The following is a 13,589-nucleotide window of genomic DNA, read 5'->3' as shown; positions in this document are numbered from 1 at the left end:
GCTCAGCTCCGGAAAATCCGAGCCCAGCCCGCAGCTTTCCGCCCCTCCCCCCGCACTCCCCATTCATCCCTTTGTCACCATCTCTGCGATTCTGGTGCTGAGGTTAATAAAGAGCTTCCAGAAAACCCATCATTTTGATTAAAGCCGGGGACTATCTTGCCAGACAGCACTCTGGAGCCTGCCTCCCGCCCTCTCCGCGAGGTCTGTGCAGCCAGCAAAGGCTATTAAATGATTACAGCCGTTTCTGGCCCCGCCGCACAGCTCCCCTGGACCGCTTGCTCTCCAGCGCGGGCTGCTGCTGCTGCCACGGGCTGCCCGGGGGAGGGTCAGGGCCCGGAAGGCCGCGCAGATTCAGGGATTGCAAGTGAGCATCCAGGCTTTCTGCCCAGGGACACCTCCCTTCGCCTTGACTCCCTTCCGCACGCAGCCAGCCACTGCGGCTTTTTAAGCCACTCCAGTTTCATTTGAGCCTTTTTTGGCTTTGCCCAAACATTGTTTGTGTGTGTCCGCGCATGTGTGTGTTCTCTGTCTCCCTGTGTCTTCTTTCTTGCTGCCTGAACTTGGCAGACTGCAGAATTATACATGCTCAGCCTGCATGCATGTCCAGACCGAAAGGCAAAAAAAGCATCTTCCACGAAACCTGCAGAAAGACCAGGATGGAGAGAGAGCATCAGGAGCTCCCCCTCCATCCCACCATCTTAGGGGCCTGTGGCCTGCTCGCACAAGCTCCGCCTCCTCTCCTTCAGTCAACCCTAGCCATGAATTGGCGGAAGGTAATCTGAGTAATTACAGCCCACAAAACCCAGGAGAACCGTGGTCGGAAACCCAAATCCTGTCCAGGATCAGAGAGAGGCGAAGAAGGCTAACACCATCTGGGCTGGTCTTCACAGCATTTCCCACTGCTTCTTAGTCCTTCCGTTGACAGTGGAGAGAATTTTCCATGGAAACAGGGGGATGTAAAAATATACTCCCTCCCCTCTTTAAGATGTGAGGCTCTATAATCAGAATACTGGGTTTAAATCTGGCGACATCATGGAAATGATGTGATCTTTAGCAAATGAATGCTCTCTGGGCCTCCGTTTTCATGTTCGAGGGAGTAGGAGCACCCACCACACAGAGCAGTTATAGGATTAAATGTAATTATCCTTATAGCGTGCAGGATACAGAGCCCAGCACAAAGTAAAAGCTCATCACATTTTCCCTCTTAGTGAGATCAGAGGAATGGCAGATTCATTCATTTAAGGAATATCAATCACTTGCTGAATAGAGGCCAGGCACCTTATTAAGCAGTTTGCATACACGTATTGATTGAATAAGGAAATATATACATATATATTTAAGATTTCCATTTTATAAATAAGGAAACTGAAGGCTTAAATGACAGCAAGATTACCTGCCCTGAATCAAACAGGGATTTGCAATAAAGCTGAAAACTTATTCTTGCACTGACTCCTCAGCTCAGTGATAGAATTTTTTTTTTTTTTTCTAATTTCTATTGAAGACTTGGGGATGGGGGAGAAGACGGAGCTGATTCATAGGCCTAGCGCCTGATGCCTAGAGTAGCTGGGGAAGGGATGGGGAGTGTGTGTGTGTGTGTGTGTGTGTGTGAGAGAGAGAGAGAGAGATCACAGGGCAGGCTTGGTGGTGGGGAAGTAATCTGATAACCACTCCCCAGGCTGCCCCTCGTGGGTGTTTCACCCGCTTTGGGTGGGCTGAGTGATTGGGCACAAGACTGCGTGGCTGTTTGGTGCTTCAGGCCACAGCTGGGCTAATTTTCAGTAATCTTGGAGCGGAAGAGATAAATACAGTGGCATATTTTTAAAGCCACAGCTCTTGCTTTGTGCCCAAAATAACTCTGCCATTTCTAGGTTAAGACTATAAAGACATCACGTGCTGAGAACCCAGATTCAAAAATTGGAATGGCTGGTCTCAAATCTTCCGACTCTCCACAGTCAGCTAAAAAAAAATAAAATACCCCCCTAACCTAAGGAACGCTCAGCCTGCAGGCTTTTCTCTACCTTCCTTCCTCCTCGTTAAAGTCCTCCAGGAACTTGGGAGGGCAATTTCCTCTTACAATGTCCCGGCCGGCCGCAGCGCGTGTTATAACCTGGGGTAGCAGAATGCTTACAATGAATGTTTGAGGGTCCCATAGATTTGCGTTAGAAGCTCAGCCTGAGCAGGTATTTGCTGCGTAACCGTGAGCAAGTCACTTGGCCTCTCAGTGCTCTTTCACTTGTAAAACAAAGATAACAGTATCCATCTAATGGGGCTGTGATCTTTAAAAAGAGACAGGGCTCATAAATCACCCCGAACAATGTCTGGGATGCAGAAACTGAAGCACAGGGCAGGTACTATTGCTACCTGGAGGTCCTCTAAGGAACCTGACCCCTCCAACACCCAATGTGCAGCTGTGGTACTTTCAGAAACTCTTTTCCAGGGATCCTCCTCCCATCAAGCTCTGCCCCCCCCCCCCCCAGGGATCATTAAAAGGCATCGAGCTGCCAAGTCTTCCAGCTTAGAAACGGTTGCTAGGTAGGGAGCCATTCTCCAGAGCCCTCTGAAACAGGCAGGAAGGAGGCCTTTAGACAAGACAAGGTGGACTGCACGCTGGATGAGGTATCAGAAGCCTTAGGTTCAAACTGCAGCTCCACCGTTCCCTTCTTTTTTTTTTCACTAGGAAAGTAGGATGTGTTGGCGGATGTAAGGAGAGGCCCGTGCCAAGCTCTCAGGAGAGCCATTGGGCAGGGGGCCACCCCTCAGCCACCTGTGATGAGCTGATGTTTCTGCCACTATGTTTCCAAATTCATCTGCATTGAACTTAGTAAATCCCCACGGCTAGGAGATACGGATCTTCTGGTGGTCAGGGACTTGAACTTGGCCCTGCATAGGGCTTCGATTGCATCCTCTTTGTTCTGCAGCTTGGTGCAGCATGGACGTTCTGACTTGGCCAGTGTGGACCCTGGCCACTGTGCCTTGGGGCTTTTCAAAGGCACTCCACACACCTGTCTGGAGCCTAGATGGGGGACAGCATGCCAGTCATGAACTGGAAAGGGCTGCCTCCCAGGTCCCTTAGAGCGACACACACAGGCAACGCACACAGGCAACCGAGGAGACGGCCGTTCCAGCCATGGCACACCAAGCCCTGAAAAGCGCATGTTCAGCTTAGCTGGTTGCAAACGCCTTCTACTCTTTCCTCCTATGCTACTTAGGTGACATTGATTGGTAGTTTCTTCATCTGTAAAATGGATATAGTAGCTACTGCCCAGAGTCAGTTATCCATTCAACTAAATTTATTGATTATGTATAATACATTACACATGGTGTGAGGGATTAGGATATAGGCTTATGAATAATATCAGGACAGGTGCCCTGCCCTCAAAGAGTTACAATGTAGAAAAAGATAAGTAAATGAATAAATACAATGTTGTTTTAAGGAATAAACAAGGTAGAGAAACTCTGATATCTTTATGGCATTAGACGTTCTAGAGCGAACACACGCAGAGGTTAAGAGCCTGGGCTCGGAAGTCAGTGGCCTTGCTTCAGATCCTGGCCCCCCACCATTTACTAGACAGATATGTGACCTTACTTAACTCTTGGGGTCTCCGTTTCCTAAAATTAAAGTGAGTATAATGATAGGCTCATCGCTGGGGGTGGGTATACAGATGAAAGGCGTCACTGCAGGGAAAGTGTTTAGAACATTACTTGGCTTAAATGCACAAAACATGATTGAAGGTCCAGGTTAGCGCTTGCTATTATTATTCCCAAGTAAATGTTCTCCTTTTTCTCCTCTTAGTAGTCTCAACCCTGAGGGCTAAGTCTCAATGATGGTGTCACTGAGTTAAGTGACATAGAGATGGGGGTCAGAGGGAGGATATAACAAGCACAGTCACCCCGGATAAGAGAGTGCCACCTGGATATGTTCATACCCTGTAATCCAATGATCCCACTTCTGAAAATGTACCCTACACAATACTAGGAGTGCGAAAGATATATGTATCAGCCTGTGCACTGCATTGTCAAAAAAAATTATACTAACAGGAAACTAGATAAAGTATAATATAGACAAACAACCCAGGGTGCCCTTATTCGAGAAGAATGAGGCAGGTCTAGGTATACGGACGTGGAAAGGTGCCTGTCAAGAAATTAAAAAAAGCTATATACTAATATACAGAAAATTACCCCAGTTTTGCTTTTTTGAGAGCCTACATACTTTTTAGTAAAGATAGAACAAATCATACATCATTTATGTAGTTAAAAATTAATCTGAAAGATATTTAGAGGAGGGAAGCCTAGTGTAAGCGCTAGACTCTGGGTGACAGTGGTGTGTCAGCAGAGGTTCATTGATCGGGACAAATGTGCCACTATTGATATCCTCTGGTGCTGGACAGCAATAGTGGGGAGGCTGTGCAGGTGTGGGGGCAGGGGTCAGATGGGGACTCTTTATATTTTCTGCTCACGGTTGCTGTGAACTGAAAATTGCTCTAAAGGCATCAAGTTTGTTAATTAAAGAATATCTTTGGATACAGCCAAAACTGTTAGCAGTGAGGGTGGGATTGAGGGAAACTTCATTATGTTGTCTTGTTTAAGAGTTACGTCCACAAGGTAGCTGAAGATTATTCTATAATATAGTACTTTAAACTTTATTGTTCGAAAAAAATCTGGGGGATCCACACCAAACTCTTGGTAGTAGTTACTTCCAGACAGAAGGAGTGAGTTGCTTAGTTTGGTTTTGGCATTTGTTTTTCAATTTTTTTTCAGCCACTCCCACAGCACATGGAAGTTCCCACGTCAGGGATCGAATTCAAGCGATAGCTGCAGCAATGCCAGGTCCTTCACCCACTGTGCCACAGTGGGAACTCCATTTTATTTTCGTTTTTAAGGATTTAATTTGTTATGGCTTTTGTCCTTTTATAATTAAAGAGGGCGATGAGAAAGAATACTAGCCCAGCCACTAGTCCTAGGTATGCTTAATCAGCTACAAATTCAAAAACTAGCTGAGACAAAATCCCTCTGCCCCAGATCGCCTGAACCCAGGCACTGCCCCATAATTTGCCCATTGCAAAATGAAAAACGGGGTGAGGGGGCTTCTTAAAGAATTAAAAACTTTAAGACGGCGAGACATGGTATTAAACCAAACAGGGCCTTTCCAAGCACAAGGCCCCATATAGCAGCCCTGCCCAGACCCCAAGCCCACCGCCCGATTCCTCCTCCAGCCCCACAGCCTGACAGGGACTCTTCGCAGTGGGTTCACACCATGTGTCCCACCAGAAACCCTGAGGCATCATGTCACCCAGTGAGAAAACCGCCTCTGCCTTGGGTTGGGTTGTCACATTTTTCTTCTCTACCTTCCCGCCTTACTTGGCTGCAATCTGTGCTTAAAATGTGGCAGCCATCCCAGGCCCCGTGTTGCTGTGTCACTTTGCAGCCTTGAGCAACCATTTCTAGACAAGCAGCAATGTCTCTGCATTGAGGGTGTACCGCGGAGGTGCTGTCAGGCACGGCAGGGAGGAGGGCGGGGGTAAGGGGTCATGGGGACCCCCCCCACCACCATCCCCAGACTCAGCACTCCAAGACTGTTCCACTTCATCTAGCAATGCCTGTGGATCCTTTTTCCTGTGTGCCAGGTACTGTGCTACGTGCCAGGAGCATCCCACTTAAAATGGTCACTAACACGTTTGAGTGCCTCTCTTGAGCTCGGCCCCGCCCGAAGCACTTCGCATGCACCATCTTATTGAATGCTTCCAGCAGGATTCAGGAAAGCTTGCAGTCTTTCCTTTCTCACACATGCCGGAGGCACAATGACGAAGTGGGACCCCAGGGACGGAGGCACTGTGCAATGCCACCCTCCCTCCCTTACGAAGCTGACACCCGGCAAAACGTAAACGAACCTGCCCTCACTCTCCACGCCTACCCTGACATGACCAGACCAGGTCTACAGGATCACCTAAGAGCATTTTCAAGGCCAGTCCTTTGGACAAAAAGCCTGCTTTGCAAAATTGTTCCCTTTGGGGCCCACATTTCTAGTGTAGAAAAAAATCCACCCAAAGTTCCCTAAGAAAAATACTAAGTCAAAAGCTCAGGAGCTTGTCTCGACATAGTACAGGACGATTTTGAAGATACAGTGGAGCTAAGGGGGCTCAACAGAGGCTCCTTTCTTAAAAACCAACCAAGAGGCTCTCTGCTGCCAGCAACTGCATGAAAGTTCTCATTCTTTAGCGGGATGGTGAAACGGTACAGCATCTGCCTCCAGTCTGCCTTTCTGATCTCATTTCCCAACAGTCCTCCACCCCACCCTGCCCAGCAAACGCACTCATTCTGTTCACATGGATTATGCATTTCTGGATTGGGGTGTGTGTGTGTGTGTGTGTGGTGTGTCTGTGTGTGTGTGTGTGTGTCCCTTTGTCTGGAAAGGAGACTCTTCCTCCCCACGTATGTACCATTCTTTAACACCCGGTATTAGATGTCACATACGCTCTGACCTGGTCCCCTGAATTCCCGACTCCATCTTCTGCCATAACATCCAGTGTTGATGGCTGCCACAGGAGAGTCTGGGCCCCGAGAAAACAATTTGGGGGTCCTCTTGGAAGAGATGAACCAGCTGGCTATATTTACATGGGATTTTTATGGAATACAGCATAGTTAGTCTCTGGAACCTTCTCTGGACTGACAGGCCTTGGTGGTCGGTCCCAGCTTCCTTCCCCTCATCGGACCCGCCTGTACACGGCAGTCCTGACTGTCGGGAGCCATAAGGCTGCTCCAGTAAAGAAAGCAAAGCCACAGTCGGCACCTGCATGAGGCTTGTCTGGTTAGCAGAGCTACAGACAAGCAGAAGAAAGAAGAAGGATTGCAGAGCAATCCCTTGAAAAACATCGGCTCCAGGAAAATAAAAATGATATCCCCTAAAAAATAGGTTAATCTATTTTTCTGTGTTTATCCTTCTTTTTCTGTCTCCTATTCACAACTTTCTTACAGCTAAAGATTTGCCCTGGGTACGTAAAACACTTGAACCAAAACAGAGTGAAGTTATTTAAACAATGTAATGGAAAAAGCCTTTGTTTTGGAGTAACAATTATGGCACCTATTTTGTGAGAGTATACAGGGGAAACTTATGATTTTAGTCCCTTTACTTAAAAAGAAGTTTGGGGCTGGGAAAAATGTTGTTTGGCCTATAAATTGCTATTTTCTATAATAGATATATTTTTTATCAAATAACAGTGTCACCTGTAACTTTCATCCCTTGTGGGGGCATTTGATAATTTTGGGTATAATACTCCTTTCTATTGAAATTGGTGGTTTGGAACTTACGTAAATCAGCACAATAGGTTAAATGCTTAGCTTGCTGGCGCCAAATAAATCATAGTTTTAAGAATGCCATGAGCCCAAGGCTTTCATGCGTTTTGTTAACTACATACACCTTTAGTTAAAGAATGTTAGGTATCATAGTTTATTACTTATTAAAGCTTTGTTCTTAATATAGAATAGAATAGCTACTGTTGTTGACCTTTTAAGAAAAATAGTGTGAAACTTTAAGTTTGTAATCTTGAAGGAAAATCTAAAGTTGAAAGGAACATGTTTTAACTAACCTTTTTTTTTTTTTTTTTTTTGTATCTCAGGTGGAGGGAACAGAAAGGGCTTTAAATCAAATGTTAATGTCAAATCTTACACAAAACCTGATCGTGATATGGTATAAAAACTGATGCTTTTCATTTAATAAATTGGGTCACCTGCAGCATGCAGCTGAGGAGTTGCCTCCAATTCTTTCCGCGCCGTTTGTAGCCCATCCTCTCCTTCGGCGCTCCCTGGCTGCTGGGGCTGGACCTCGGCACCTGACACTGTAATATTTCCATCGTATATTTTTACATTTCTGTCTCCCCCCACTAGATTATGAGGACAGGACTGTGTTATATTTAATAGTGTATGTGCATCATCTAGAACAGAGACTGGCTTTAAGCAGGTACTCAATAAATGTTTGTTTAATAACTGTATAGAAGGTTCTAACCACATCCTTTTTTGTGGGTTTTGTTTTTTTTTTTTTTTTTGGCCATGCCCACAGCACATGGAAGTTTCCAGGCCAGGGACTGAACCCGAGCCACAGCAGGGACAATGCCACATCGACTAGGCCACCAGGGAACGCCCCAACCAAATTCTATATTGAAGCCGAGCCAGGGAAAGTACGCAGGATGCTTGGACAGGATAGTCTAATACTTCTTTATCTGTGTATGTGTGAGAGCCCGAGAGAGGAAGAGAGAGAATATGAATGAATGAATGAATGAATGAATGAATGAGTGAATGAAGGGGTATTTTAAGAGAAAATGTTGCTAGTGGCGGTGGTTAATGGTGAACTGCTAGGGACCTGCCTGGTAGGTGGGTTTTGTGATTCTTCCTGGTGCTCTTCAAATCACAGCCAACTATGAGGCTAGTACCCAGGAGGCAAGGTTGTGACCCTGAGGAGAAAAGACCAAAGAAGCTGATCTCTCTCTAAATGCCTAGAATTAGAGAGAGCGGGCCGAAGGGCTCATCTTCCCTACAGAAATTTTACACTCAATGTCCACTTGGCCCAACAGAGGGGAACTGACACTGCTCATTGACTGAACACGACCCACGGGCGGCAGATCACAGGGACAGCAGTCAGACGGACCTCTGGGTGACACAAGGAGCCTCCCGAGGATGTTGGCTTCCAGCGGGGGCTCTTCCCTGGGTCTGTCAGAAGCAAGAGGGCGATTTAGCCTCCAATCAGAGCTGCTGAGGGTACCGCGAGGCTTTGGAAGTGCCTGGCCTGTTGGGATCTTAAGGGGGTAGCTAGTGTGAGAATAGGTTTGTTATGTAAAATGCTTTGAACAAACAAACAAGCAAACAAATCCTCAGTGCACGTGTATCCACCAAATGGGCCTGAAAGCACCCTGAGCGCTGCCCCTGACACAGGAGGCATCTGTGAGGAAAGTCGAGACTCAGGAATACGGCCCACCGTTCCCCCTCCCCCTACTGCCCACAACCCCCAACACACACAGACACACCAATCAGACCCCACACTTTCTTCCTTGGGAAAGTCCTGGGTATACATTTCAATCTGCCTTCACCTAGACACAGATGCTAGATCCAAACAGGACAGGCGATAAGCAGTGCCCCTGTCTCCTGACATCAGCATGGGGACAGTGACTTTTCTGCCAGCTACCCTACCCTGTAATTGACTTCTTCCAGGATGACCCAAAGAGTATTGACCTCTCCTGACTGCTCCCAAACTCTGGAAGAAATACTCTTAAGCCCGGGACAAAACACCATCTCTTATCCGTCAATGTAGTAACACAGTGGGAACCATTTTCATATTTCCATCTCTGCTCGCAGAGAATGGAACCCCCACCCACCACCTTTCTGTCCTCAGGGGGTGTCCTAGGAATAGAGACCTCACCTGTAGCTCCACTTCCTTCCTGACTCTGCCCAGAAAAGTTATCTGTCTGTGGAGGAAATTATCACAAGCGCAGCTTTAAATGGATTGTGCTTCCCAATCGGGCCAAGCGAGAGTCAACGGTTACTTTCTTTCGTGACACATCTCTCACCTAATCCTTTTCTCTTTCTCTGCTCGGGCTCAGCCTCTGGTAATCAAACCAGGACAGTCCGCCCTCCTCATCAAAGGAGAGGCCCGCCATTCCTGCTTTTCTACCCTTGCATCTGGGAGGTTGGAAGCCCTGTTGAATTCCCCAGACCCTCATTACTAGTCATAAGCCTGATTCCGAACTCTGATCCCTCAGTTGCTCCCACCCATCCAGTCTTGGGTTTTTTGGCCACGCCCACAGCATGCGGAAGTTCCTGGGCCAGGGGTGGACCACACACCACAGCCGCAACCTGAGACACAGCAGTAACACCACCAGGTCCTTAACCCACTGAGCCCCCCAGGGAACTCCCATGCATCTGTCCTTATGAGCTAAGGCTTGGAGGGGAAAGGAGGGGATGAATACGTCTCCAGCAAACTTCCGACAATTAAAAGCTTTCAAAAGGCCCTTCAAGTCTAGTCCACACCGACTACACCCTCCTCGGGGTCCTAACATGCACCTTATTTTACTTTCAGCTCTACTGAAAGTTACACACATACACACACACATACACTCACTCACACACACACACACAGCCACCTCTGCCAGCACATGAAAGACCCTAAAATAGGTCGACTATGCCCCAAAGACGCTCACATCCCAACTCCTGGAACCTGTGAATATGTTATGTTACATGGTAAAAGGACTTTGCAGATGTGATTAAATTACGGATCTTGAGCTAGAGTGATTGTCCAGGTGGAGCCAGTGGACTCACAAGGGTCCCTAAGAGGGAGGCAGGAGAGTGAGAGTGAGGTGTGCAGATGCTACGCAGCTGGTTGTGAAGATGGAGGAAGCAGCCACTGAGCTCAGGGATGAAGGCTGCCTCTGAAAGTCATAAAAGCTAAGGAAACAGCTCTTCCCCTAGAGCCTCCAGAAAGAAGGCAGCCCTGCCAATAGCTGGATTTCAACCCCGTAAGATCCATTTTGGACTTCTGCTTTCCAGAACTATCAGGTACTCAATTGTATGAAGTCACCTAGTTTGTGGCCAGGTGTGATGGCAGTCCTAGAAACTAAGACAGGCGTTGGAATCTGGAAGCGGGGTGTTGCTGTTACAAATAAATAAAAATGTGAAAGGTGCTTTGGAATTGGACAATGGGCAGAGACAGGAGAATTTTGAGGAGAATGGGAGAAAGGGCCCAGAGGACCTTAAAAAGACTGTTAGCAAAAATATGGATATTAGGAGTTCCTGCTGTGGTGCAATGGGATCAGAGGCATCTTGGGAGCGCTGGGATGCAGGTTCGATCCCTGGCCCAGCACAGTGGGTTAAGGATCTGGCATTGCTGTAGCTGTGGCTTAGGTCACAACTGCGACTCAGATCTGATCCCTGGCCCGGGACCTCCATGTGCCAAAAAGAAAAAAGAAATATGGATTTTAATGACTCTGCTAGAAGGAATTCGGAGTGAAGGGCACGGCAGAGAAAACATCACCTGAGGGAATACCTAATTTGTCATCAACAGACGACTGTAAAAACAAGGACAGGAAAGGGGTTCCCGGTGAGGGCTCAGATGGAAATGCGGAGCATCTTATTGGAAACTGAAGGAAAATGGATCCTTGTTATATGGTGGCAGGAACCCACCTTGATTTTAGCCCAGAAAAACTCATTGGGTACTTCTGACCCCAGTGCTGTCACGTAATCAATCCATGTGGTTTAAGCCACACAGTTTGTGGGACCGTCTTACAGCAGGAACGGGAAAGTAATACAGACCCCATCTGCCTGGAACTCAGTGAAGAGTCTTCTCCAGGTCACCAAACAATTCCTTTCATCTAGCAAGTGGGACACAGCACGAGCAGCGTGTTATTTAAATGCATAGGGTCCAGCAGCAGGCAGACATGGGTTCAAACACTGCCTTAGCCACGGCTTTCACTAATAAAGTCAACAAATATTTACTCAGCGCCATCATGTACCAGAGAGCCGAGCAAAACACACTTGTTAGAAGTAAGGAAGGAGGGATCTAAGGAAGTTATTTAACTCCGCTAAACCTCAATTTTCCTCCCCTGAAACACGGGCATAGTAATCTCACTTGTTTGAGAATGCAGCGCCCTTGGATTAAAGACCTAGATATAAGACCAGACACTATAAACCTCTTAGAGGAAAACATAGGTCAAACACTCTCTGACATAAGCGACAGCAACATCTTCTCAGACCCACCTCTTAGAGTATTGACAATAAAAACAAAAATAAACAAATGGGACCTAATCAAACTTCAGAGTTTCTGCACAGCAAGGGAAACTCTAAACAAAACGAAAAAACAACCCACAGAATGGGAGAAAATCTTTACAAGTCAATCAACTGACAAGGGATTAATCTCCAAAATTTACAAACAACTTCTGCAGCTCCATACCAAAAAAAACCAAACAATGCCATCAAAAAATGGGCAGAAGACCTAAACAGACAGTTCTCCAAAGAAGACATACAGATGGCCAAAAAACACATGAAAACATGTTCAATATCACTCATGATTAGAGAAATGCAAATCAAAACCACTCTGAGGTACCACCTTACACCAGCTAGAACGGCCATCATCCAAAAGTCTGCAAACAATAGTGCTGGAGAGGGTGTGGAGAAAAAGGAACCCTATCACACTGTTGGTGGGATTGTAAACTGGTGCACCCACTGTGGAAAGCAGTATGGAGATTCCTCAGAAAACTAAACATAGAACTACCATTTGATCCAGCAATCCCATTCCTGGGCATCTATCCAGAGAAAACCATGACGGGCAAAGACACATGTACTTCGATGTTCATTGCAGTACTATTTACAATAGCCAAGACACGGAAACAACCTAAATATCCATCGACAGAGGAGTGGATCCAGAAGATGTGGTCCATATACACAATGGAATATTACTCAGCCATTAAAAAGAACGAAATACTGGCATTCTTAGCAACATGGATGGACCTAGAAATTATCATGCTAAGTGAAGTCAGCCATACAATGAGACACCAACATCAAATGCTTTCACTGACATGTAGAATCTGAAAAAAGGACAGACGGAACTTCTTTGCAGAACAGATGCTGACTCACAGACATTGGAAAACTTATGGTCTCAGGAGGAGACAGTTTGGGGGGTGGGGGGATGTGCTTGGGCTGTGGGATGGAAATCCTGTGAAATCAGATTGTTATGATCATTATACAACTCCAGATGTGATAAATTCATTTGAGTAGTAAAAAAAAAGAGAGAGAGAGAGAATGCAGCGCCTATAAAGTGCCTACCACGGGTCTCAATAATTAGCAACTACTATTACATCTTCCTTTCTGATGTTCTATTTTTACAACCCAGGGGCAACATCATAGGATTTAAAGACGTTAAAACTTCAACAGCAAAGACCCTCCCAATGGCCCACATGCCTCCCTGCTAGTGGGCGTTAGCTGAGAGAAAGGGACTTCTAGATTCCATGGCTCATCATCAAACACTGAGCCAAACTCACAGGCTCAAGGGCATCCATCTCGGGCCTGTATACATCACTGGTGATGCTCTTTTCCCCCTAAAAGTCTCTGACGTGGCGTTTGGTGTGCAGCTAATGTAAGTCATTGACACAGGCTGAAGCTTCTAGTCTTGTCACAGATCTTCAGGTAATACCGGGCGATTATGGGAACAGAGATGTGACATATGTGTGCTTGGGTTAGACAGTATCTGTGATAGGAATCAAAGAAGATAAGAGAGGAGACCTGGGGGAGTTTGCTTGTGGTGCAGCAGGTTAAAGATCTGGCATTGTCCCTGCTGTGGCTCAGGTCACTGCCATGCTGTGGCATGTGACCCTCACCTAGGAACTTCTATATGCGGTGGGCACGGCCCAAACAAACAAACAAAAACAAAAACAAAAGGAACCATAACCAAAAGTAAAATAGAAAAGATACTCCCAGATTTGCCACCCAAATCCAACTCATTTAAAAGGCAAGTTGTAATGAACCATGTGGGAACAGATGACGATATGATTATAAAAACTATTCTGTTGCAACCCCCCCCCCAAAAAAAAACAAAAACCAAACCAAAACAAAAA

The 13,589-nt window shown here is 46.4% G+C and overlaps 1 protein-coding gene and 1 pseudogene across 6 annotated transcripts in view; both read right to left on the bottom strand.

Moving 5' to 3' along the window:
- The window catches only part of LOC100621701 (protocadherin alpha-C2), a 109,243-nt gene that overhangs the window by 9,406 nt on the left and 86,248 nt on the right, over positions 1–13,589 (bottom strand). The gene's annotated exons all lie outside the window — the stretch shown is intronic.
- Positions 3,052–3,176, bottom strand: LOC146405794 (small nucleolar RNA SNORA70; annotated as a pseudogene).

The sequence above is a fragment of the Sus scrofa genome, chromosome 2, assembly GCF_054392235.1.
Source record: "Sus scrofa isolate SSC_HxYL_T2T_F1_AM1 chromosome 2, Sscrofa_HxYL_maternal_Yorkshire_Landrace_v2.0, whole genome shotgun sequence".
NCBI classification, from domain to species: domain Eukaryota; kingdom Metazoa; phylum Chordata; class Mammalia; order Artiodactyla; family Suidae; genus Sus; species Sus scrofa.
Note: the sequence above shows the minus strand (reverse complement) of the source record. Positions and strands in the feature narration are given on the sequence as shown.